This window comes from Mustela nivalis, assembly GCF_964662115.1.
Source record: "Mustela nivalis genome assembly, chromosome: 8".
Classification (NCBI taxonomy): domain Eukaryota; kingdom Metazoa; phylum Chordata; class Mammalia; order Carnivora; family Mustelidae; genus Mustela; species Mustela nivalis.
Genome location: NC_139027.1, coordinates 5,298,003 through 5,324,472, shown reverse-complemented (window position 1 = coordinate 5,324,472; position 26,470 = coordinate 5,298,003). Strand labels below are relative to the sequence as shown.

Genomic DNA, 26,470 nt, shown 5'->3' with positions numbered 1-26,470 from the left:
GGTTTTTCCTGTTCCTGGAATTGCTGTGCATGGTAATTTCTCTGGGCTAGGTCAGAAGTGGCTGTTGGGGAGCGTCCTGTGCGTGTGTGTGCATGTGCACGTGTGTGTGTGTGTGTGTATGTGTGTGTGTGATCTCAGTTTATAGAAACAGGAAATTTGGGATTCGTATCGGCACCATGTCCCATGCCATCTTATTTCCTAGGAAGGTTGGGCTGAGAGCTGGGGCTGGACTCCTACAGGAAGGGGCTTCTGGGTCTGACCTGGCTTTGACCAGTCTTTTCTTCTGCTGGACGAAGGCCCAAAGCACTTGGCCGCCAGCCCGGGAGGAGCTGGGATGGGTGGCCGGCTCAGCTCATTCTTGCTGTGTCTCTAAGTTCTGGTGGCCTCTGTCCTGGGCCCCAAGTGAGGGGAGGAGTGACTCTGGAAGGTGGGGGGGGGGCCCGGGCGTGAGGGGGGCCTGGGACAGCTATGGGGTCTGGTGACTGGGAGGCTCTTGGGATCTCTGAGAATGAAGCCTCAGGTCCCAGAGGGCTAGTGGGGCAGCTAGCGTCCTTCACAGTTGAGGAATCGGAGACCACAGACTTTGAGCGACTGGCCCTGGTCCCACAACTCTCTGCTGCTTGACACCACCGGCCCCCACTTGGCGGTCTGGGATGTCCAGATTCTAAATTCTAAGACGGGGCACGTGAATGATCCTTGACCCTCCCCCTGGCCCAGGGGGCCTCCCCTTCATGCAGGCGCCCCCAGCCACTCCACCAGGGCATCTGGGCCGGAAGCCACGGTCACAGGCACATGGAAGGCCTGGCTTCTCCAGTCCCAAGGTGGGAGCCAAGCCCCCGGACCTCAGAGTCGCTTGGTCTGGCATTTGGAGCTCAGCCCCACAGGTGGTGGAGCACGGACTCTTCTGGTGGGTTTCTGTCTCTACCTGCTGGTCTTACTCAGCTCGAGAGAGCTATTATTTGGGGGTCCAAATAGGAGGCACCCTCGTGGGGAGGGAAAGGGGGGCCTGGAACAGCCAGGGCGGCTCCTGGACGCACACCACTGCCTGGACTTCCTGGGACCACAGAGACCAGGCTTCGCCCTGGAACACAGACCTCAGGTGTTCCCACAGTCCTTGCCTCGGGAGGCACACCCGTCTGAGCCTTGACCTCGGGGCCTCCTGCTCCCGGGGTTGAGGGAGCGCCCCTGGGAGGGGAACCTGGGGCAGAGCCCATGGCAGCCTGGAGGCCAGAACAGCTCGCAAGGCAGTCTCCCTGCACCGATTTCCCCCTTAGCTTGTTCCACTTTTAAAAATAGCTAATGAGGAAATTAATTTTGTCACCCAGATGTATTCAGTAAAAACATGTCAGGGAGAAACAATTAACCTCTGCACTGATGAATCCTCCCCAAATTAATGAGGCTAATATTTGTAGATGTTGAGACATTCTTTGGGGGAGAGGGTCCGTGAAAGTAGGGCTCCCCCAGGCACGGAAGGAGAAACAGAGAAAAGGGGGGGAGGTGGGGGAGAGGGGGAGGGGGAGGGAGGGGAAGGGAGATGGGGGAGGGAGCAGGATGCGGGGGGTGAGGAGACCGAGAAGGAGAAGGAGCCGCAGAGCAAGGAAGGGAGAAGGAAGGGGGCCCGAGTGATTCCAGAGGTTGGCACTCCTGCCAACTTCCACGGCGAGCTCTCTCCGCCTCCCACCTGCCTCCCGCCCCCAGACCACTGCCCCCAGAGGTTAGTGAAGACTGGAAACTCTGCGGAGAATGTGAACCTTCCCAGGCCTTCCCCTGATGCAGTTTGTGGGCAGGAGGAGACTTGACACCGTGAGGCACAGAATGAGGGGCTGGGAGCTGCCGAAGATGAGGCCTGTCCCAGCCCACGCTGACGAGGTCTGCTCCCTGCTTAAGGACTCTGGGTTCTTCTCACCCAAGGCTGTGGGGGAGCCCAGGCCCTGGGGAGGGGCTCACCTGCAGGAGGGGCCAGGCCTGCTGGCTGATGGTTCCGGGACGCGTTCCATCCTGTGTCTCCCCGGACAGTCCCGGAATCCCACCCGGTGTGGACACCTCCCCCGCCCCCACCCTTCACATCCGGCTCAGGACTCGGGCGCCAGCGGACAACCCCTCAGACAGGCCGGTCTCTGCCCAAGTAAGAGATCTTTGCGCCCCAGGCAGGCATTGGGGAGGAAGGACAGGTGAGCTCAGGCCGCGGGGAGGTGCAGGCAGGGGCGTGGGCTGCGGGGCACCACGTGGGCAGCATGGCCATGAGAAGAATGGGCCTCCCTACTTGCGTGCCCTGTCATCCGGGGTCTCACCATGGAACATGGTGCTCCTGGACTTTGAGACTGAAGCGGAAACTCCTCGGGGGACTTTGGACTTTGGAGACGTCAGCTGGGATGGCCGAGGGGCCGTGTGAGCTCTCGGGGTTCGGCCCCCCGACACTGGAGTCAGGACTGCTACTGGGGTGCCGACAGGAGGGAGGCACCGGGGAGCCCGGCCGGCGTGTTTCCCCCCGGGGTGAGAGCGGACTGTCGGACCCAAGCCGTAGAGGCTGCTCTCTTCCATCAGTGAAAAGACCATTTCTTTCTTCATTTCTCTGACTGTGTGAAATGCAAACAGGACGTAGCATTCCCCGGTCAAACCCTGTTGAATGACCAGTTCTGGAAAGAGGAGGTCCGGACCGGGGTGAAGGGTGGGGGCCTGTATTGCTGTCGAGGCAAAGACCTGCGAGAGACCCATGGGGCTGTGAGCCTTTCCAGAACACCCAGAGGCAGCGGCAAGGACCAGCCCATGGGAGGGCCCCGACGGCTTGGGCCGCCAGGCTGGAAGACTGGAAGGCCCCTTGGGCAGGAGCTAATGGTGTAGAGGCTGAGTGGGGCGACCTGGCAAAGCAGGGACCTGCCTGCCTTGTTTCTACACTTGAAAAACTGCCCATGACCCTGGCCTCACAGGCACTGTGGTCATAGACAAAGGAGAACCCGTTATTAGGTATCTTGAGTTGGATTTTCTGAGGACCGGGGTTCTCCCTAATCTAATCTTTGCAGGCCTCGTGACAAGCTTGCCGATTGCAGGGACGTGATAGATGTCGCCTATCTTGAGTTCAGTTAAGCCGTTGCTCTGCTACAACCAACCAGCCAGTGAGCCGGAGGGATGTTGGTCCTGATCTCTAGGTCCCACGCTGGGTAGACCAGACTCCTCAAGGGCCCACCCACCACAGACAGGGTCTCAGAGTGACTTCCTGGGGCCCAGGCATGCTGGATGGGGGGGAGTGATCCTGGGACGGAGAGCTGGAGACCTGCCAGGTTTCGCAGAGCACCAGCCGTCGGCCGGGCAGTGAGGTTCTGGTTGCAGATGGACAATGGGGAACTGTGACATGGAGGGAAATAGAGCAGAGGGAGTGGGGCCCAGGGCAGAACAGGGCTGGGCAACTCCGAGCCCCGGCCCGTGCCCAGCGTGCCGTGCCCAGCGTGCCATGCTCAGCACCGAGCAGGGCTCTGCACCGTCTCATCGCATCACAACGGGGAGCGCGGGAGCCCGAGGACGCCTGCCAACTTCTACAGCGAGCTCTGTCCGCCTCCCACCTGCCTCCCACCCCCAGACCACTGCCCCCAGAGATTAGTAAAGACTGGAAAATTAGAAGCAGGAGGGAAGTTTGGGGGAAGCTGAGCCTGCAGGATGACTGTGACGTGTGCAGGAACACGAGGGTTTTTACAGAAGGGGTGTTGAGTGGGTGGTTCTCTCTCTTCTGCTCTGGACAGAACACAGGAAGCGGCTCGGGCTGCAGCTGAAGGGCTGGGTTAGAGGTAAGGAGGGGCGTTTGCCAGTGCGGGTGAGGCCCCGGGAGCCCCGCCGTGGGAGGCCCCCACGGAGGCGGGTTGGTGCTGCCTTGCGGAGGTGACCCGTCCCGAGACTGATTTCCGGGACGGGAACAGGGCACCTCCGGGGAACCCCCTGCTCTGAATTCCAGCCCAGTGACCATGAGCCAGCCCCAACCTCAGTTTCCCCATCTGTGTGTTAGCACAACGGTTTCGACCTTGTGAGATCCCCGCGAGGATCGGGGGGGGGGGGATAACGTATGTAAAAAAGTTGTATTTTTGGTTCGGAAATACTACATGAACACCAGCACACCAATGAGTGCTCTGGGTTGGGACCAATCGCTGCATATTTTGGGGAGCGCTCTGCTCTTCCGCGCTCACCCACGTCCCCCCGCACCTTCCCAAGGCACCGCACACACCACCCCCCGGTCACTAAGCAGTTTGCCAGAGTCCAGGCCCTAGGTGAGGGCCAGCCGGGAGCCCCTCGGTTATCCTGCCCTTGCCCCCCGTCTCTGTCAGGGAGTCGCTGGGAGGTCCGGGAACGAGAGCAGCCGACAGCGCGACATCGCAGTCTGAGGTTACTCCTGCCTGGACCCCGGTGGCACACCCGGGCCCCACGGTGGGGGGACAGGTCATTTATCCCTGGTGGCTCCAGGCCTGGGTGGCCCCTCGTTACCCCAGATCCCTCAGTGGGGCGCACCTCCCTCAGGGTCGGCCTGGCCTTCGGAGGGCAGAGCCCTCGTCCAGCTCGGGCTCCTGCAGATCCCTGAGGCTGAGGCGGCCTCTGCTGCGGTCAGGGGTTGATCAGCGGGCGGAGCGGGAGGGCGGGCACAGGAGGGGAAAGAGTGGGGAAGTGGCAGAAGCTGAAGAAATCTCACAGGGCTCTGTAGTGGGGGAACTAGTTCCTGATTGCCCTTGGCCTCGGCTTCCCTTCCACCCTGCGGAGAGCAGGGTGCCCCTGACTCAGCTCCTTCTTCAGGGGGTGACCGTGGCCAGGGGTCAAGTGCATTTCCAAGCTGCTCTGGCCTGAGGCGGCCTAGAGAAAGGAGCACAAGAGAAAAATGACACCCCGAGGTTCACAGGGTCGGTGGTGCAGGGGCAACCCGCCGCGGCCTATAGGCTGGTGCCCCGCCGGGCTCTCCTCAGGGGCCTCCCCGGCCGTGGAACCTCGGCAGAGTTCTCCGTGCTCCTCCCATTTCCTCAGCTGTGACACAGGTGTCATCACAGCTCCTTGCTCCGGCTGCCGTGACAATGCGTCACAACCAAACGGCTCGGCCACCAGGGATCTGCGCGTTCCTGCTCCTGGAGGCTGAACGTCCGCTGTCAAGGTGTCTGCAGGGCCCGTTTCTCCCGAGGCAGCCAGAGAGATGCTCTCCCCTCACTTTTGGGGGTTGACTGAGCTCCTGTGTGCCAGGCTCTGTTCCAAGGGCTTTCCGTCATCCCCGCAGCCCCTGGCCACCCTGTGCCTGCCTCCCTGGGTTGGCTGGTGGCCCTTTCCTGCCCTTCCCTGCCGGAGGCCGACTCTCAGCCCCCAGGATGGGGCCCTGTGGCTCCTTGCGTCCCCTCCCTGTTCCCCTCCATCTGGACCAGGATTCCAAATGGAAAGCCTTCCTCTGGCTGAGTCTAACAGGCCTGGCAGCCTTAGGAACCAGACAGGGACTGACTTGGACTTGTTCTTATCTGTCTTGTTTGAATTTTAAAAACCGCACGTGAGGGCCCAGTCCTGGAGCCTCTTGGGACTTGTCCCTCTGCCCCCAGCTGCTCATCTTCCTGCTGTCTTGAGTTGTAATTAGGGCCCTGGAAGGACGGAGGTGGATGGCCAGGGCGGGGGTGTCTCCAGTGGGGGATTCGGCACCCGAGACATCCAGCGGACTTCCCAGGAGACGGTGGCTTTCGGGGAAGGGGCATTACAGAGCGAGTCAAGCAGCCAGTTCACGGAGGAGCTGGTCTGAGCCTTGGCCGCGCTGATCCTCTTCCCCACAGGGCTGCTGCCCCGCCCTGCCGGTTCTGGGGCCGGGGGCTTCGGCGCGCTTTTGTCTTTTTGTTGTCTTGGCGAGAAGTAGAGCGCCTTTCTCTTAGCTGTGAGGCTCGACCTGCCAACCTCTCCCTTGGCAAAGGGGAAGGCAGTTTTCCTTGGAGAAAAAGGTGGGCACCGGCAGGACGCCCCTCCCTGGCTTCTCCCACCCCCCCTTCTCCTCTCTCTGACCCTCCGTCCCGCTTTCCTCTCGATACTGTCCGTCTGTGCCTTCTTTATGCTTAGCTCGTTCTCCCAACCTCTTGGTCTGTGTTTCCCGGTGTCCCTCAGTCTCTCTCACCCGTGTCTTTCTGTCTGTCCGTGGGTCTTCTGTGCTCCTGAGCCACACCCCTGGCATGCTCCCTGCCAGGTGCGGGGATCTGTGCGGACCTCGGTGGGTGCTGCCCACCACGAGGGAGGGGACCCCGCTGAGACAGAGCTCTCCTTCCCACAGAGGGAGGACAGCAGGAGCTCTGCAGAGACCTCTTCCCCTTACAGGCCCCTCCGCCAGGACTCAGCCCCGCATATGAGAGTGGCCAGCAGCCCGGGAGCACTGGACTCTGGCCCTCTACTCCCCGGTCCTCGCTCTTCTGCCTAGAAGCCTTTGACAGGTGGAAGGGAAAATATCCTCCTTCCTTTTCATTTGGAGGCAACTTGGATTTTGTTCTTGTGTTGAGCAAATTAGTCTGAAAAATTATTACGGTTTCTGTTTCAGCTCTGCTTGTCGTGTAAATATTTTAATCCAATATTGGAAGAAGAATCCCATGTGTGTCAGCGGGGCTCTGGAGGGACAGCTCCCTTCCGTCCCCGGTGGTGGCGGGCGCCTGCGTCTTCCAGGCCGCCTTCCAAAGCTGCACTTCCCTCCCTCTGCCTCTGACTTTCTTTCCCTTCCCCCGCTTCACCTGCCCCGATCTTGGGCTCTATAACACATAGCCCTGACTTTTTTTTGGACCAAAGGCAGCCGACATTCATCAAAATCTTAACACATGTCAGACTCTGTACCAGGAATTCCTCCCCATCCTTCCATGGAGCGCTCCTCATTCCCCAGGGAGATAGATAAGGTTTGATTGTTCCCATTTCACAGATGGGCAAACAGAGCCTTGAGGAGTGTACAGTGACTTGTGGGCCGCGCAGTCAGGACTGCTGGGGCCCACGCACAATTGTTGGAGGTCAGAGCAAGCAGCAGCAGGCAGAACGGCTGAAGGGGATGTACGCATGTGCATGCATGTGTGAATGTGTGTGCGTGCATGTGTGTGCGCATGCATGCGTGCATGTGTGAATGTGTGCACGCACGCGTGTGCGTACGTGTATGTGTGCGTGTGCATATGTGTGCACGTGTGTATGTGTGTGCATGTGCATGCACGTGTGTATATGCGCGCACGTGCGTGCACATGTGTGTACGTGTGTGCATGTGCACACACATGCATGGGAGTGCGTGCGCACCTCTGTCTAGCGTATGTGTGCATGCGTGCTCGTGCATGTGGTGGGTGGGCTGGGGGAGAGGAAGTTACACTGTGGTTGGAGATTTTGCAGGAACAAGCACTGGGCTCAAGGACGGGGCACCGAGGACGCAGCGCAGAGTCTGCGCATCATCCTGCAGGGCCTGTGGAGACACAGGGACAATTTAAGCAGGGAAGTGTGTGGTCAGGAGCGTGTTTTGGGAAGCTCACCCTGAGAGCACTGTGGAGGGTGGATGTGGGAGTGGCAGTGAGAGGGGAAGTTAGGAGCCATCGCAAAATGCCAGGAGGAAGCCAGTGACGGTTAGTGGGGGCAAGCGGCCATAGGGGAGGACACGGGGGCCCCAGATGAAGGAGGCAGAATCACCAGGACCAGGGAACAGGCTAGATGTGAGCACTGAAAGCAAGGGGGCGTGCACATGGGGCTCGGGTTCCGGCTAGCTTGCCTGTGTGGGCACTGAGTCCCTTCCCCTGGATAGACGGGACAGTACAGAGAACAAGAGGTGGGCTTGGGGCCAAGGGGCTTTGAGTGGAAGACTTTGAGAACCAAAGTCCTTAATTCTCTCCATTCTACTGTCCCAAAGCTAAAGAAGTGGGAGTGAGTACCCCATCCCTGGGAATATTCAAACCTAATCAGATGACCTCTTAGCAGGGATTGTTTCGAGGGTTTTTCTGTCCTGGGAGGGCAGGTGGAGGGTGTCTTCGTCAGCCTGGGCCGTCCTCCAGAGCACAAATTGCTGAAGATTTGCTGTGATTTGAGAATTGCCGAGATTCTCACAGTCCTAGTGGCCGGTGGTCCAGATTGAGGTCTGGCAGGGTCAGGTTCCAGTGAGAAGGTGACCTAGAGAGAGTGCTGGTCTCTTCTTGTAAGGCCACAATCCAACTGCTTTTTAGGAAAGAGCCAGCAAGGGGAGGCAGGGCCTGACCTTGGTCACGGACCTCGTGGCTGAGGGGGTGCGTGGGGAACGGAAGACACACCTGTGCATGGGCTGGTCCCCGTCTCTGCTGCTCGGCATCTCGTCACCCCGCGGAAGCCACCTTGGTGCCAGCAAGAGGCTCCGGGCGCCCCGCGGCTGCTGCCGGTGCATCTAATTAGTCCTGCCCTTCGGCTGACAGCTCTCACCCTCTGACTAAATGGCAGTTTCCCCCCAAGTGCTTCCCTCTGACAAGGCTAAATATCAATTATCTCCCTTTATTTCATGATTATTCACGGGCGCCCGTGTCACCCCACATCACCCGCCGGGAGATGTGAAGAGTGGTTCATTGTAGGGAGCTGCCTAGCCATCCTGGAGCCCATCAGACTGTCCTTGCCTGGGGAGCCCAGGCTGTCTGTCCCCGGGTCACCGCAGAGCTGTGCCTGATGCCTGGGTCGACGTCCCAGGGGGAGTTTCAGGGCCCAAGGGAAGAGGCGCAGTTCGCCCTGCCGGAAGCGTGGAGGAAAGGCTCTCCCCCAGAACCTGAGCCGGAGACTGTTCTCACCTGGACGGCTCCGGCACTGTTCCCCTGCTGCCAGGTGAACAGAAACCCCTAGGGCACCCAGGGCGCTGCGGGCGACGTGCAGGCATTGGGGACGGAGGCAGAGCCAGAAGATACGGCCTGCTGTGTGTGCGGGGTTAGGTCTAAACCCAGACACGTGGCAGGAGCCGACTCTGGACCTCTGGGGGTTAGGTGGGGTAGGTTGTGAGTCTGTGTGCCCTGGCGTGTGTATGGGAGGGGGCATTTTGCACATGGGGGTGTCAGTAAGGGGAACAAAAGGGCCTTTCTCCACCTGATGCATCCTCTTGGCATATGGGGTTCACCTGATACCCGCTCATCATTCATCGATTGAGACACAGCCGAGGGTGTGCTGCTCGTCCCTTACCTCTGGGCTGCTGTCCCTCCCAGGGCTGCCGGCGCCGAGGATACCAGCAGACGGCCGAGTTCCCAGCGCGGCCGGTGGACAACGCATCCAAGCATTCCCATCACCTCCAAGTAAGAGAGCAGGTCTGTCACTAGAATACGAGGTTACCTTGATTAGAATGACATCGAATAATGGCTAGTTATGCACGGTCCCTTTTTAAATTTTATTTATTTATTGTCACTGTCCCATCTTTTAGAGACTCATTATCAGTTCAGATGGAAAACCTCTCAGATTCTCCTTGGGGAACTTTGAAATTCTCAATGAGGGTGCGGGGGGTGCCTGGGTGGCTCAGTCGGTTGAGCAACCGACTCTTGCTTTCAGCTCGGGTCACGATCTTGGGGTCCTGAGATCGAGTCCCCTGTTGGACTCCATGCTTAGCCAGGAGTCCGCCGGAGATTCTTTCCCTCTCTCTCTGACCCCCCAAACATTCTCTCAAATAAATAAGTCTAAAATAATAAAATAAAAGAAAATGAAATAAAAATCCTCAATGGTGCTCTTCCCTTTCTCTATGCGCCTCGCCCTGGCAGGTGACAGGGCTGACCGGCCGCGGGCCTCTGGTGGGTGCTCGGGCCCATGTGCCCACCCGCCTTGACCCATCTGCCACACAGAGGGAGAGGCAGGTAAAGGGGCCCCAGGGGGAGACAGGAGGGATTTGGAGTGGGCCACCCCCGCCCGTTTGCTCATGGGGGTCCGCTTCTTCAGGAGACAGTGTCACAGAGGACGGAGACCACAGGAGGGTCCAGGACACCTGGCCGTCTACCCCGGCCAGCCTTCCTCACCAGGCCCACCTGTGAACGCCCCTTGTCTCTCGGACCCTTGGCTTCTTCATCTGTGAAATGGAGCCGGTTTGTGAACGGAGGTCAAAGAGGGAGAGGGGATAGAACAGTAGTTCTTAAGCAAAGTTTCTAGAAATCTCTTCGTTTTTCAAGACGGATGGGTAGAGTTTTGCTGCTAAAACCCGATAATAATGTTTGCCCCCAGGTTGTAGATGTAGTGAGACCATGCCCTGCGGCATCGCCCGAGCCCCAGTCTGTGTGCTGGGGGTGGGGGGCGCAGCTCCTCCCAGGCGTCGCTGGGAGCTCTGGGGACTGAGCAACTTCCCGCCCCGCTCTCTCGCCCTGCTCACCTCTGGCCAGGTGGCCACGAGGGGCCTTCCCACAGGTGGCCTCTGACCAGCAGGTCACAGTGTCTGTCGGTCTGCCCTGCTCCAACAGTGACACAGTCCCCTCAGAGTCCCCCAAAGCCGCCGTGTTCACCCCGGCTTCACCCACCCCCGGGCTGCTCTCACCCTCCTCCAAACCAGCTGTCTTATCCCCTCTCCCCTCCCTCCTGCCCCTGCCGCGGAGCCGGGCAAACCGAGCCTCCACATGTCACTCTGAAGAATCTGCTTTTGGGAGTATTTCACGGCTAGGGCCCCCCCAAACAGCGGGGGACACACGCCTCCACCTGCGGGAGTGAGCGGCCCGTCGGGGGGCGGGTCTCTGCGGAGGCCGGAGTTCTTTCCGAATGCCCAGGTGCTACAGCGACCGAAACAGACAGACAGAAAACCAGGGTCCCCTGCTTTGTGTCCACACAGGACAGGACCTCCCGTGGTAGGCTTCTCTTCCAGAAATGTTTTAAATTATGGCAAAATAACCAAAACATCAAAATTTACCATCTTAACCATTTTCTAAAAGACTTTATTTATTTATTTATTTATTTGAGAGAGAGATGGAGTGAGAGAGAGTGTAAGAGGGGAGAAGGTAGAGAGAGAATCCGACTCTCCGCAGGCGCTGGGAGCCCGAGGCCGGACTCCGTCCCGGGACCCTGGGATCATGACCTGAGCCAAAGGCAGCCGCCTAACCAACTGAGTCACCCAGGTGCCTTGGCATCTTAGCCATTTTTAAGCATGCAGATCAGAGTTTCACTTCTATGATTTTTTAATATCTGTTCCCAGCTGGCAGTGCTACCTCCTTCCATGAGGCCAAACAAAATCACATTCGCAGTCGAATGTCCCCACGCTTCCACAGATGCGCCCTTGTCCTCGGGTGGTGTCGTCTCGGGGACGCGGCTGCAGCCCTCTCCAGCTGAAGCTCTGGATTCTATGGGCCCCAGAATCCTGCTCCTGGAGCTCCGTGACTTTGGACAAGTGTCTTTGGCTTTCTTGTCCATGAACTCTAAATAGCGAGGCTTCCCCTGGGGAGAGAGGATAGAGTAGGATAATGATGCCCAGACAGCAGCCGTCTCCCCTGTCCCCAGGAAAGGCCCATGCCCCCGAGGCCACCCACAAGGGGGTCACGGACTGCTCCTCGCCAAGCAGGAAGCGCCGAACAGGCCGGATCCTGTTAGAGCAGGTCAAAAAAAAAAAAAAAAAAAGAAAAAGTACCTCCAGCAGGAAGAGACCGGGTGAGAACTAGCCCGACCCGAAGCCGATCACTGACCTCCTGCTTCGTGAAGTCGATACGGACTCTCTGTTTCCTCTTTGTGCCTTCACCTAATAGGAAAGTCCCTGCAGGTGTGAGCTGGGGCTTACAAAGGACGCCGGGAGATAGCGACCCTGGAAAAGTAATTCCACCTACAAACACCTGTGTTAACAAGTGCTGTATTTGTACAGCTATTTTCTTTTTCAAATACTGTTTACACACACCTATTCTCTTACCCCGCTCAGGTGTGGGTTGCATGGCATCTGGGGACCCGCTGGCTGGGGGCCAGCCTGCCCGGCAATGGGCAGCTCGGAGGCCGGGCCTTCCTGGGGCCTGTTTGGCAGCGGTGCTCCCCGGGGCGACTGCCTGGAGCCCAGCCAAGTCCTGATGAGCCTGAGGACCGAGACCTGCACGGGGCAGGAGGGACCTCCGGGGGTGGGAGAGGGGCTCTTAGGGGACGGTGACCCCCAGCTGGCTGAAAGAGGACACCTGCTCTGTTCCTCCCGGCCAGGTCGCTTTGCATTTTCACACCGAAAGGAAATTTGAACCCGCAACCACCTGACCACAGCTCCCAGGACGCAGGCGTGGGAGATGCCAAAGGCCAGCGATGAACAGAGGGCAGGAGAGGACACGCGCTCCCCGTAGCTCTGGTCTAGAAGAAAGAGCTCTAGAACTTGGTTAGAATCCCAGCAAACTCCAGGGAAGCCCTGGGGTGTCACCCCTGTGAGAGGCCTCTGCTGCCTTGCAGGGGACACTGACTGTCCTTGGATCCCTGATTCGCAGGAGCTGGCGAGGCCCCGGAAACTCTCCGAATAGGTGTCACGTGCGGGCAGTTAAGAAGAACGGCCCTGGTCGGGGAGACAAACATCTCTGCGCATTTACTTACTATAAACCTTTGACGGAGAAGAGCTGTGCGTTGGCAGAATACCTCCTCCCCACACCGCCCTGCTGGCCACTGGCCAAGCTACGGTGCGTTTTCTCATCCGGGCACCAGCACCCGCCCGTCACCGTGAGTGGAACCCCACAGGTTCTCAGGATTCCACTGATGGTTCCTGGTCCTTCTCCCGCCCAGGACCTTCCCCAGGATCCCTCATCCCACTTGGTTTCCGGGGGCCTCCCCAGGTCTGGGACAGTTTCTCAGACCCTCCTTGTTCTTGGGTGACCTTGAGGATTTTGAGGTCAGGTGTTTTGCCGATTCCCCCCTCACGTTGAGCCTGTCTGGTGTTTTTCTCACGGCTGGGCTGGGGTTACTGGTTTGGAGGGGAGACGACAGAGGTGAAGTGTCCTTTCCGTACCCCGTGTGATGGGAACGTCCCATCGGATGCTTGATACCGTTGCTGTGGCCTTGAGCAGCGGCAGGCTGGGCTGGAGCCCTCCAGCATGGTCGCCCCACGCCCTTCCATACCGTCCTCTCGGGGGGCGCGTCCAGGCAGCCTGCAGCCCGCTGGGAGGCTGCTCCCTCCACCTCTTGGAGGGGCAGTGCTGACATGCACGGTGTAGCGTTTGCCTGCAAGGGCGTCCCCCCAGGGGTTATTTGCGCCATCATTTCTTGGCGCGCGTGTGGTGGATATTTGTCTTCAGCTCTGGGCCGCGTCCTTCTCTTGCCTCTCACCGCCATCCGGCTGTGTCCACCGCCCCAGCCTCGGCCCCCAGCCCTGCAGGTTGGCTCCTGGGTCCGGGACGTGCTCCCATCCATTTGGTTTTTGGGCACCTCCTTACTTAAGAAGAAAAGTACTGCTTCACTTGACCCCCGCTGGCTTCTGTTTTAGTCGCTTTATTTGCATTTTCACTGTTTAGTAATAGCCCACTCATTTCGTTCCCTAACACACTCTCTCTTCCTGTCCGACTCGCCGTTTTCGCTCCTGTCCTAAGCGTGGTGTCACGGGGTAGTGAAAGGAGCGGGGCAGGGAGGCAGGTGGCCGAGCGCGTCTCCAAGTTCCGCTCCTCTCCAGCTGCGTGACTCGAGTACCAGCCTCCAGCCTCCGGTCTGTGAGCTCAAGGCCGCGAGCGCCCGAGACCGTTGTCGCACACAGGAGCCTGGCACCCCGGAGGGACGCAGAGATGGCAGCTTTGCTATTTCTGTCCCTGGCTCTGTCCCTAAGTGACTACGTGATATTATTGATTCTTTGAAACTCAGTTTCCTGGTCCGTAAGATCAAGACTGGGCCAGATGACCTCAAAGATTCCCTTCCTGACGTTGTACGTGGGCTCAGGTACAGCTGGGCGTCGGGGATGCATGGTCGGGGGGACGGGGCAGGAGAGGGGCCCACAGCCGTGCCGCCCGGAGCTCCACGGCCTGGCCCAGCCCCAGAACAGAGTGAGTTTTGCAGTCTGCCAAGCAGAGAAAATGGTTTTTTGCGCTAAATGTGATACTGAAAATGTAATGGGTGCGTCGGGGCTGAGCCCCCATGTGACTCAGCACAGAGCCCACCTCGGCCACCTGGGTCCCCGCTGGAGATCAGAAGCCGGTCCTCTCTGACAGAACGCGCGTGTGTCTGCTCTCCCTGGGGAGCACGAATGGTTCATGTGCTCTTAGCTGATGGTGTCTCGGCTTGGGGTGTCCTTCTCTACCCACAGTGCTATTTGTCAGCTCCCGTCGAAGGGTGGGATTTGGGTTGGGGTATGAGGTTGGGTTTCTGGTGTGACTTTCCGAGGTTACAGGTGCTGAAACCAGGGCCAGGCCTGGCCGTAGGTGGGGTGCGGCTGCTCACTGAGCTTCCTGTGGGAGCCGGGCCCCGTCAGTGATGTGGGCCAGTTCACCAGAGCAGAAAGGGGGCAGGTTGGGAGGGCGGGCTCTGGAAATGGTGCTGGGGCATGGCTGGGGGGGGGCAGACCAGGTGCCCACAGCTTGTCTGGGTTAGCGCCGGGGAGAGTGGCTGGTGGCGGTGGGGTGGGGGGGGGTGGGCACTGCAGGGAGGGCTGCTTAGAGCAAGCCTGGGTTTCAGTCCCTGAGGAAGAAGGCTAAAGGCACTCACCTTCACTGGGTCACAGGTTGGCAGGAGTGCAGGGCTTTGGGCAAGGAGGTGGATGTTCCAGGGGTCGGGGCTGTCGGGGTAGGAGTGAAGGAGAAGGGGAGTCTGAGTGCGAGCCTCGGTGATGATGGGCCCAGCACAGCAAGGGACGGCTCCGAATAGCCAGTCAAGGCAGCAGGTGGCCGCAAGGATGGGGTCCACGGGGACGAGCCGGCGGGCCTCCCTTTTGTACAAATGGCTGCAGGAATCCCTGTAGAGATGGCTTCTCACGTGCGTATAAGGATGTTGGAGGAGGCAGTGTTTGCAGTGGAATCAAACTGAGACAATGAAGACGTCCGTTAGCAGGGGATTGGGCTTGTCTGGGTCTATACGATGGGGTACTCCGGGCATACTGAAAAGAATAAAATAGGTCTGTAGGAATTGGTACGGAAAACACCGCAAGCACACATTGTAGAGTAAGAAAAACCAAGTGCAGAGCACTGAGTAATTAGGTATCATTTGAATAAAAGTGAGCCTACGCACGGTGCTGGGATATTGTGTCATTTAGGACAGGTTTTCCTGCAAGGAACAGGAAACCCAACTAATACTGGTTAAAAAAACAAACAAACAAGGGTTTATTTTTTTCACATAACTGCATACTTGGAGGGAAGCAGTTGCTTCTTACCAAGATTTTCAGGAATCTGGGTTTTTTTTTGTGCCAACTCCATGGAACATGTTGGCTTTTAGGCCCCTACCCTTGCTTCCTCTTGGTCCCAAAGTGGCTGCTATAGTTGGAAACATCACATCCAAGAACAAGGAATGAGGAAGGAGAATGGCCTATGCCAGACGCAACTGTCTTTTTTATACTATTATTATTATTATTTAGAAATCGAGAGCTTTTCAGAGGCCACCTGGCCCCTACTTCTCCTGCCAAGGGCCAGTTCACCCCCACATCTTGTTGCCCAGGACAGGGCCGTTGGCCATCGACAGGGCTCCTGCGGCTGAGGTCTGGGTGAACAGGATGCTGATGCTGAGAGCTGAGAGGCAGAACCCCGTGGGGGGCACCTGTGGGGGCAGAGGACCAAGGCTGTTCTCAGCCAGGTCAGCAGCAGCACCAGGGAGAGAAGGGAGGCAGAGGCGGGGAGGGAGGGGCCGGGAGAGCCAGCTCCCTCAGCTTCTGAGCATGGGCTTGGTGGGGACTCATGACTTTCTTGCTGTCTCCTCTTCCAGCAGGCAGCATCTGAAACTAACTTTTTTTTTTTTTAAGATTTATTCATTTATTAGAGCGAGCATGTGCGTATGAGTAGGGGAAGAGACAGAGGCAGAGGGAGAGAGAGAGAGGCTAACTCCCTGTTGAACATAGACACCCCTACCCCCAGTGTGGGGCTCGATCTCATGACCCCAGTATCATGACCTCAGCTGAAACCAAGTCACACGCTTACCCAGCTGAGCCACCCCGGCGCTCCTCGACACTTAACTACTGAGGAAAATCCGTCCCTGCCCTGCCATCGGGACTGACGTGTGTTTCTAATTCTGCTCACCAGCTGGACACGTGTCACTGATGACACACCATGAAGCAGAAATGGGAAGATGAGCCGAATCAGTCCTCGAACCAGATGACTGGGACGGCCCTGGAAGGGAGCACAGGACCATGCGGTTTTGCTTTTCCTGTGGGCGATCTCACTTCCGGCGGGCAGGGGGCACTTGTGCTGTGGCACACGTGGGTGAGATCCCGACAGAAGTGGAGGCCAAGGGCCCCGGTTAGTGCTAACTGCGTCTTCTCCTGCCCGGGAGTGATCTGTGGCGGCCCTGCGAGAGACGCATCCTGCAGACTCAGGACAGGCCCTCCGTGTGGACCAGGGAAGGGACAATGCTGACCTTGACCTGCTTTTAAAATCGAGTACCCAGCTGTCCCTCATGTTTCTAGCAGAGGTTCTCCCCATCGAAGTCTAAGTTGGGATATACTGAATGTGAGCCCTTAGAATTTCCTTTTAGCAAAGGATCAATTGACGCATGCATGTGAGTTGCGTGCGTGTGCAAGAAAAGCTCAGCATCGTGTGAATCTGGAGACTCATGAGGAGAAGGGTGCCCTGGTGCCCACCCCCACCCCGCGATATATTGGGATGGACAGTAGAGTCCAGGAAGGATTACATAGAGAGTCAAAGGTTTTTCTGGTAGCCATTCCTTAAACTACAAAGTCTACCTACTGCCCAGATCCGAGACCCCGAGGACAAGCGGATCAGTCAGAGCTCACTGCAGGACACAGGAGCCCCTCCAGATCTGTTACGTGGAAAAGGGCCTTCATTTAGGGGTTTGGTCTGTAGAAAGGGCTGGAAGAGCAGGTTCCAGACTGCACTACTGGAATGACACCTGGAAGGATACAGAACTGGCCATCAGGAGAGCAGCTGCAGGAGGCCTGGGAACCGCCTTCTAAGTCTTGCCTGGGACAGAAGGAAAGGTCCAGAGTCCAGTTCACAGGGCAATGCCAACAGGTGATGGACTGGGCAATACTGATTCTTCAGGAAAGTCTGACTCAGAAACATCTGTGCTTTGGGTGACTAAATGATGAAAAGCAACATTTTCTCCCAGGTTCCCACATGTGATTCTAGACGCTTCCGCTCTCAGCTCTACCATATTTCCTATGTGGCCTCAAACAAACCTCAGTCGCCCCAGTAGTCGAATGAAGGTGTGTGACCAACTCGCAGGTGGCTGTGGGCTTCGGCGCGATTCCTCACGGTGTCTCTATGCTTACGCTTTGGGTGTGGAGTGGAGCTAGTCTTCTAAACACTTCTGTGGAGAGCGACTCTGTGGTCCTGGGTTTTCCAGACTTTAAGGCACTTCACTGGGTGGATGGTGGAGAGACGCTTTCTGAGAGCTCATGGAGATCAAAGCAAATGAGGAGGAAGAGAACTTGTGGAAAGCTGTAAAGCCCGAGCAGAAGGGGACTGTTGCCCGAGCAACCGCGTCTGCTGTGAGATGCTAGCCTTCCTGGCCTCCCAGGCTCAGTCTCTGTCTGCTGCTTCCAGGGGTGACCTCCTTTTGCAGATGAGGACCGGTGGCTTGGCCAGCTCTGGGATGTAGGGGTGAAGCTACCGAGACCACATGATAGTGGAGAGAACAGTCCTGTGAGAGGGACCCTCTCCCAGCCAGAGGGAGGGGCCTGTCTCCTGGGACGTTCCTCCCCGAGCTGGGCTCCTGCACATCCAAAAGAGGAAGGGGAGGGAATCAAAGCTTTAGGACGGGGTCCCTCCTGTCTGCCAGCTGCAGTGGCGTGCTGGCCAATGAAACATTCACCGTGTTAAACAACTGATCACCATTTTTGGGGCGCGAATCCCCTCACCAAGCTGCCAGTGAGACGTCACCGCATGCCACACTTGGCGGAGCCACCCGGGGAGGGCTGGCTTTAGCAAGCCACCGATATAAGTGGGCCCCTCACGCGTATTGGCGAAAGCCCCCATTATGCTTGGAGGAGTGAGGAGGGACCAGCCTGAGGATGGTGGAGACGCACCTAAGGGGTCTTGCCCTGAGGGGGCACTGATGTCACCCTGAGGTGGAAGATGGTCTCAAGTCACGTGTGGAGACTGTTCTCCAGAGGAACGGTTTCAGCCGTTTCCCCCTAACGCCTTCCCGTCCAGCGCCCATGACCTCAAGGACTGCTCCAAGTTCACAGAGTACGTTACTGCCCAGGCACAACTCTTGCCTCAGCTCTGTAAGCTCGTTTATTGGGCACCTGAGAGGGACTGAGGCTCTTTCCCCTGGTAGGCCAGAGGGGGAAGACGGGGTGCCGACCTGAGGCCCGCAGAGGACCCCCGGGCTCTCGGCCGACGTGGAGTCATCGCCTCACGCCTCCAGCCCTCCCGGGGCCCTTACCGGAAGCTCACGCTCCCTCACGTGGGGCTGTTCCTCCTCCCTTCCCTTCTTCCAGACCTAGGAAGGGGCTGGTATCCTGGGACTTGCGGGGGACATTCAAGGGTTGTTCCTAGGTTGTTGGAGAAGCTCCGCTGAGTCCTTCCAGCAGTGTGGCTGAGCCAGGCCAGCACGGCGACACAGGGGTGGGCCGGGAGGAAGAGGGCAGATGACCCCGGCCTGGTGCCTCCATGGCTCGCTCAGAAGGACTCCAACAGGAAGTGGGTCCAGGGCCCCTCCCCCACTGCAGGTGCAGGTGTTGCCTTTAGGAGCACCCCTGCCCCCCCCCCCCTGCAGGTGCATCCCGGGGGAAGATGCTGACGATACAAGAACTCAGATGGGGCCCCGCTCAGCTGGACTTGGAATTCCCTTCTGGCACTTCTGAACCCTGTGACATCAGGCCCGTTACGTAACCTCTCTGAGCCTTGGTCTCCTATCCGTTGCTGTGAAGCAAACTCCTGCCATTTTTACTGAAATTGTGAGAAGGAAGAAGGCCCATGTGTAAACATTAAGTGAAAACACAGAAACGTAGCAGGTCCGGGGTGGGCACGTGGTTTCTCGAATCCTAGTGCTTTAGGGCACTGTCATTCCAGCCTCGTAGAACCCTGTGGGGAGTCACAGCTCTTAGTAACCCATCCTCCAGATGGTCCGACTGGGGCTGGGGGCGCAGAGCCAGGCCGGAGCTGGGGGGGTATTCCCGTGGCTCTCAGCTCCGAGGCGGCCCAGGAGGCCCTGCCATCTCTTATCTTGGCTTCCCTCTCTTTTTGCCACGTTTGAGGAACTTGGCTCAAGAGCCGGCAGCCCCTGTCCTGAATGGGGCCGTGCTTCCGGGAGGACAGCTGGATGATAGCAGGTATACAATAACTTCTGTTTGCTGTCTGAGTTTTTCCTCTGATAGCATTCGGTGAGAACTGTGCTGCTGGGTGTTTACTGCCCACCCTGAGGACTGGCAGTGCCTTGGCTAGAGAGGAGGAGGATGGCCAGGTGGAGGAGGGGGAGGAGGGGCGCGAGGAGGAGGAGCCAGGAGCCTGAGCACACTGTTCCTGAAGGTGCTTAGAAAGGGGCGCTTTTTCCCCACTCAGCTTCCTTTGGGCTGAGGAGTTCCTGAGACATTTTCAGTGTAAAGGGCGGCCATCCTCCATGACGCAGGGGACCAGATACCATCGGAACAAGAGTATATTTAGAAGACAGGAAATAAGCCCTCCAGCCTGCCCTCGACTTTACCGCAGGCGTTTTCGCCTTGTGAGCGCCCCGGAGTTGACAGAGAGGTTGCAGGGCTTGGTGAGAGGAAATGGCTTAGGGCCTTCGGGCGAATGCATCCTTTCTTCCCTTTTTCTCCTCCTTCTCTCTCTCTGTTTCTATGCTCCCATGCTCTGCTGGGGTTGTCCCAGTGTGACGGGGAGAAATTGCTAGGAACTGAGTCACGTTGCTGGATTTTTTCAGCTGGGTCCCTGATTAGTAAACCTGGGTCAAGAAGGGAAAATGCACAGCCCTATTCTTAAATGTGGTCAGCCCCAATGTTCCCAATTCCTAGAACAGACACCAATTGCTTCTTTCCCCTCGAGTGTAGACAAACACTTGGCAGCTGCATGACCTTCGGCAAATTAAACTCACAGAGGACTGGTGTGGTCATCTGTAAAGTGTGGCTAATGTCACCTCCCTCAGAGGACGTGATGACCCTGTGCCTGTCTTTCCTGCTCTCTCCCCCACCCCCGCCTTCAGGGCAGGGCCTCTGGTCACCACAGGGGTCGGACTGACTGTTCCAGGGCCTGTGTGGGGCCCGGCCGAGCTCCCCAAAGGTCAGTCTACCACTCCCTGTGACCCAGAGTGAAACTCAGGCGTCACCAGCCAGGGGAAACTTGGCAACTTCATTCAGTAAATAAGCATTTGACGCCCCTGGGGAGGCCACTGGAGAGAAGCACCACGGCCGTGGCCAGGGACTCTGTCTGGGGCAGAGGTGGACACAGGACTGTAGCAAAGATGAATGGGAGGCATGTGGGGTGGGGAGGGGCGCCGGACTCAGCCTGGGGACTTTGGCACGGCTCCTCCACAGACCTTGCTGTCCCTTCGTGAGAGTCCGAGGATATACCCGGGATGCAGTGGTGTGAGAAAGGGTGGGGACAGCGGGTCAGGGAGTGTCTATAGGGCTGCTCGGGGGAGACACCGTCTCTCAGAATAAGCTGTGTGAGATACGCAATGTTTCTAGAGAAGCACAGGCTCGTGTCTGGTGTAAGTAGCACCTGTCATCAGGTTTGGGGGCGTGGAGTGCCAGACACCGTGCCCGGAGCTCAGTGTGGCAGCTCGGAGGGGTCCGGCCTTCGTGGTCCCCAGTTTGCAGACGGGCTCAGATGCATGCTCCAGTGCTTACAGTGGGGAGAGGGCAGCACCGGGGTGTGACCAGAGGTGGCGTCAGCCTCTGTGTGACCGGCCCGTGGGAGGCTCACCTGCGCAGCGTGCGGGGAGACAGTGGGCTTAGCTCCACACGCTTCAGAAAAATCTCCATTAAAGAACTTCAGCAGATCGATCCCCCACAATCTAACTCAATGGGTCACGCGATGCCTATTTATACCATGTGTGAAACAGAACACACAATTAGCTGTTTTATATATTGCATAATGGCTGTCTTAGCTAATTCCCAGCCCGACGGCTTTCTTGCCAGAGGGTCGGAGCTGGACTCAGACTTGGCAGGGTAGCTACGGGTTAACATTTGCCCAAAGTTCAGAGAGTGGGGAATGAGGCGGTGACGGCTGGAAGGATCGTAAGCGGGTCCTGACCCTGGGGAACTGGCGTTTGGATCATTCTCGAATGACTTGGGAAGTCCAGGTGTGATGGTCTGAATGTGACAGAAGTACAGCATCCCGGGCTTGGGAAGCTGCAGTGCCGGCAGGGACGCCCCCCAGCCAGGGGTGGTGGCTGTCAGCCAGGAGCGAGCATCTTGCACGCGCAGGATGCGGGGACCGCCCGCAGCAGCGGGGCTGAGGAATCGGGAGGGTTCATGGAAGTTCTCATGTGTGCAGAGGCCCAGTGGCTTTACTTCCCCTGAGGGTCCTCTGTGCCCCCGATGCCCCCTGGCCTCTGCCCAGCCTCTGTCTTCTCAGGGGGCCCCTTGCTGGCTCTGGCCTTGCCTTCAGCTTCCTACTGTGCTCTCTGGCCGAGTGTGGATCCTGGAACACGTATGCTCAGAGCCCCTCGGGGACCAGTCAGGAACCTGAAGCCTGTCCTTATGTTTTGCTGTTTGTCTGGAACCCACTGGGTATCCCACATTTGGTGGTGGGTGGTGCAGAGGCAGTGAAACGTGGAGCGTGTCCCCCAAGTTCTAGCTGTGTGGGTCCAGACAAGCCATTTTCCCTCTTTGAGCCTCCATCCAGGGGGTCTAATACGATTAATGCCTCTCAGTGCAGGGAGAGGGGATCTGTGTGAGATATTTACGGAATGTGCCCAGCACAGTGCCTGGCATATGGAAAGTATTTGATAAACAGGAACTATTATTAATAAACACAGCAGTTTGGGATAGTGAATTTGGTTTCCTTAAGAGAGCTGTCTTGGAGAGATTTTTCCATCCTACTGTACTGCTAAGGAGACAACTAAATTCCTGTTTACATACAAACCTAAACCCTCTTATTCTAACCATGCCATCACCTTAAAAGACATATTTATGCTTTCAGTTTTAACTGTTCATACGTTTAAAAGCGGCGTGCACTTCCAGAGTGATTATGCGGACGCACATACGGAGTCTAACAATGGCACTGGCTGCACTAACCATCTATTTGGACTACATTGTGCAAATAAGATGTTATCTTAAATAAAGCTCCTAATATAACTCAGTAATCACTATAATGCTTTTTGGTGAAATTGTGGTGTTATTACTGAATTTAGCCATGAGTCTCAAATACCGAACCTTGGAGCAAATACCGGCAGTGCCCAGTTGCTGCATTCCTGTCCCCCCCCACTCTCATCCCCCCAGAGGCTCTGGATGTGACTGTCCTCATGGGCTGGGGAGGGCAGGGCCGGGCTGGTGTCTTGCGTGGTCCTGGGACCCAACACCTACAGCCGTAGGTAAGCCAGTGTGATGGGTCGCACCTGCTAGAAGCGGAGCCACCTTTCTCAGAAGCCTCATCAAAGAGAGGGAAAGGAACTGTAAATACAGCCCAGTGTGCCCATTCCCGTGACAGCAGGGATGGCAGTGGGAGCTCGGCCGGGCTCACCGAGCAGAATACAGACCAGGAGGGACTGCAGCCAGCTCCGAGCCCCCTCTGCCAGGCAGGCCGCACCTGCATTGCCTCCTAATGCTCGTGAGGAGGGCGAGGTGAGGCCGTGGGAACTCTGGGGGCAGGTGGATTTCGTTCACTAGCTCCAGACTGAAAGCAGTCAAGTCTTGAAGGTGAAACTATCCGTTTATCCTCACATCTCATTAAAGCAACAGGGAAATAGAGCCCCGAGGTAAAAATGGAGGGTTTAAAAATATAATGACCTTCCTACCTTTTTAAAATGGTAATAGTTGGAAGTATTTGGCTTAAAAGAAGGAAATGAGAGGCATGCTGGGAAAATGCAAGGAATCACATCAAACTTCCAGGAGAACTTGGGAAGCCTTGGTTAGCTAAGGAGTCTGAAGGCCAACATGGTCTCCATGTTCGATGCCTTGCCGGGACCTTCGGTGACACTCGTGTGCAGCGCAGGTCCCTGGACTTCCCGCGGGGGCGGAGGACAAGGTCTGTTTGTTTGCCGCAGAAGGAATGCTGATCTGGAGTGAGCAGACCTAGGTGTGGGCCTGCTACGGAAGGTCACTTCACCTCTCCGGGTTTGCGTGTTCAGCGAGGCGACGTGCTATCCAAGGGAGTTCACTCCCTGTTAAATGAGGGGCACCACGAAGCACTTTCTAAACTGCAACGTGTTTTGCACATTTCAGGGCTATTAGAATATCTGCGGAGGCCAGAGCCAGGAGGACCTTGCACAGGTCACCGGCTCTCCAGGGAGGATGGGAGGAAGCTAGCGTAGGGTTCCGAGCCGCACCCCGATCTGCATAGAGTTCGTTTGCAGAAGGACCTGTTACAAACGGTTGCACAGTCGTGTGCCTGAGGACCTTCACGGACACGTGGAGAGAGTCACACTTACGGAGCACCTGCCCCTGGCCCCCAGCTAAGGTGCCGAGGGCTTGTATGTTGGGTTTCTCTGTCTATATTTTCTTTCACGAACTCATAGAAATTCTAAGAGGCTGGTGGGTTTGGTCTGGAGGTGGTCTTAGGCAGAGGACTTGAATATTTCAATGTCTTAGAATCATCTATGATTTCACTTACAGGATTGCTGTAAAATGAAAACGTCCAAGGCATGTTTAATGTGTGTCCTCAGGTGCTTCCGTGTTGTGGGAGCCACTTTATAATATTTTCCCTAGTTTGGGCCCATCATCCCTCTTTATCCTCGCCCCGACGTGCTCACCGATGCTGACGTCTTGCCTTGGGGATTTAGTATGAACTTCCCCATTTACAGATGAGGCTACCAAGGCTTAGAGAGCTTTAAATGACTTTCCCGAGACTGGAGCTGGTCCCTGACCTATGAGTCTTTTGTCTTCCAATCTGATGTTCTTCCACGAACGAGTGAGTGGGAACTTTATTTGGGCTGGAATTCAATTACAGGGCTCTGGAGAGCAGAGAGCATGTCTTAAAAGGTGGTGGGAGGGACAGAGACTGAAGGCTCAGGGCGAGCACTGGACTCTGGCCTAAAATAACAGTTTAGATGATACTACGGTCTGATTTGTGTACCCCAAATTCATGCACTGAAGTCCTAACTCCCACTAACTCAGAATAGGACTGTGTTTGGAGAGTGAATTTTAAAAGAGGTGATTGAGGTAACATGAGGTCATACAAACGGGCCCTAACCCAGCAGGACCGGTGACCTCACAAGAAGGGGAGATCGGGACACAGACATGCACAGACGGCTGGCCATGCGAGGACCCAGGGAGCAAATGGCCATCCAGAAGCCAAGGAGAGAGGCCTTGGGAGAACCAAGCCTGCTGACCCCTCAATCTTGGACCCCCAGCCTCCAGAACTGTGTGAGAATGGATTTCTGTTGTTGAAATGACCCTGTCTGTGGTGCAAAGCTGGTCAGCCCACACAGACCAGCCGACTCTGTACATACAGATGCGAACAGCAGCGCCGAGAGCCGTTCCTTGCAGCTGGCTGCCGGGGACCTTGCAACAGTCTGTGTTTGTGCCCAGCGGGGTGGTGAACTAATGAGATTGGGTCCCCAGGGGTTCCTGGAGCCTGAGGTCTTGGAGTTGGCCATTGTGGGTTCAGGAGGTCCTGTCGGTGGGGCTGGAGCCCAAGCAGGCCGCATCCATCCAGGCCGAGCATCTCACAGGTGGGACCCTCGGGCCTGGGGCGGAGTGTGGTCTGCCCGAGGTGAGGCTGGCGCCGGACACCCACTCCTTAGAGACCACTCGTGCACACAGACTGCACTCATGTGGGAGACAGAAAAGGAAAGAAAAAGAATTCTCTTCAGACTCAGAAGCGCCTAACACAGAGAAAACAATGCGCTTAAACCCCCCAAGTCTTCTCTGGATGTAATCACTCGTTTGCCAGGTTCATTCTTGGCTGTCTGTGGGTGTTATTAGAAACAGTTAAACCTTATCATCCGCCCATTGTGTGAGAAGGACAGCAAAGGTTGGAGAAAAACACGCTTCTCTTGCCTCATCTGAAAATTACCCTCATCACCGGCATTATTTGTGGACCAGATGAGCCGGGGCCAAGCTCACGGGGCTTTTGTCAGGTGCACGGGACTGAGGCCAGGCTGGATGCACTCTGCTGCCTTCCATGGAAGGTGCTGGATGGTTCTGTGGCTACAGAACCCCTCCGAGGCCAGGACGTCTCAGCCTGGCCTTTCTGTAAAATGGGCTTAGTGACTTGAGTCGGGGGGAAAGGAGACCCGCCGACCGTGTACCTGGGGCCCGACTGTGCGTGTTTACCTGTGCGGTCTACCCAGCTCTGCGGGGCTGCTCATCTCTTAGAGAGGAAACGGAGGGGCACAGGGGCTCGGGGACCCACGTGGCTGAGGGAGGCGCTGAGCTGCGATCCACCTGTTGCAAAGTTGGGCCTCTTCATTCAACCACCTTGTCCCCACTGGGGTATTTGCCAAGTGCCGCTGACCTGGGGGGCCTGGTCCCTGACCTGGGGCGCTCACAGTGGGGCACCGGGGTGCTTCCCCAGAGCCAGGGGTGTGGGGCTGATGGGCTGGTGGGAGGTAGAACAGGGAGGGCAGGGCTTCAAACAATGAGGTATGTGTCTAACTAAAGAAGTAATACTCATTGCTACAAATTGAAATTACGTGTATTTCTACGATCAGAAGTTCGCTACTGTTACCCTTTGGTACATTCTGTTCTGGTCTGAATTCTCCTACACATGAATTTTCTTACCTGGTCGCAATTGTCCCTTGGTTACAGGCCTCCGTAGGTAGGATCAAAATTTTTCTCATCTTCCGTTTTATTCCTCTGAAGGGACAGTACTGAACGAGTGGTTTTAAGTAAAGTTGTAGAACAAAAATACATATCCAGTCGTATAGCCTCTTGTTCTCATTTAAAATTAAATGTGTTTTCTTACATTGTTACCTTCTTTTTCTAACTAGTGTCTCTAAAATAAATGCATATAAAAGCATAATTTAATGTACCGCTCCATTTCCATACCCTTAAACATTTAGGTGTTTTCCAGTTTTTCAGAACACAGTGTATTCTTAATAAATAATGAGACAATGAACATCTTTGTACATAAAGCTTTATTTCCATATTCTGGGATATCTCATTTGGATGGATTCCTGGAAGGTCCTTAATGGGTCAAAACATATGAAGGTATTCACTTCAAATCCTTCGGTACAGATGGCTACAAACAATTTTTCCGAACACTGTGTCGGCGCGTACTCCCACCGCTGGGGCAAGGGGCTCAGGCAGACAGAGTGGGAGGTCTGGGGTTTCTGCAGCTCAGCTCACTCCATAGGAAAGGAGATGGAGGGACCCAGGAGCATGAGTCTGGCTCTGTTCCTTGCAGGGCACTGTGGTAGATTGATT

General features: G+C 56.7%; 3 long non-coding RNA genes across 3 annotated transcripts; 2 read left to right on the top strand and 1 right to left on the bottom strand.

Moving 5' to 3' along the window:
• The first annotated feature begins 1,552 nt into the window (after positions 1-1,552).
• Positions 1,553-10,074, top strand: LOC309871008. The gene is made up of 3 exons (XR_014314939.1): positions 1,553-9,245; positions 9,690-9,782; positions 9,865-10,074. It is a non-coding gene; the product is annotated as an uncharacterized lncRNA (long non-coding RNA).
• Positions 10,075-10,811: 737 nt separating this feature from the next.
• Positions 10,812-12,058, bottom strand: LOC309871007. Its single transcript, XR_014314938.1, has 3 exons — positions 11,801-12,058; positions 11,528-11,698; positions 10,812-11,337 (listed from the first exon to the last, which is right to left on the bottom strand). It is a non-coding gene; the product is annotated as an uncharacterized lncRNA (long non-coding RNA).
• A 680-nt stretch (positions 12,059-12,738) lies between these two features.
• On the top strand, positions 12,739-22,242 carry LOC309871009. The gene is made up of 2 exons (XR_014314940.1): positions 12,739-13,776; positions 16,059-22,242. It is a non-coding gene; the product is annotated as an uncharacterized lncRNA (long non-coding RNA).
• Positions 22,243-26,470: the final 4,228 nt, after the last annotated feature.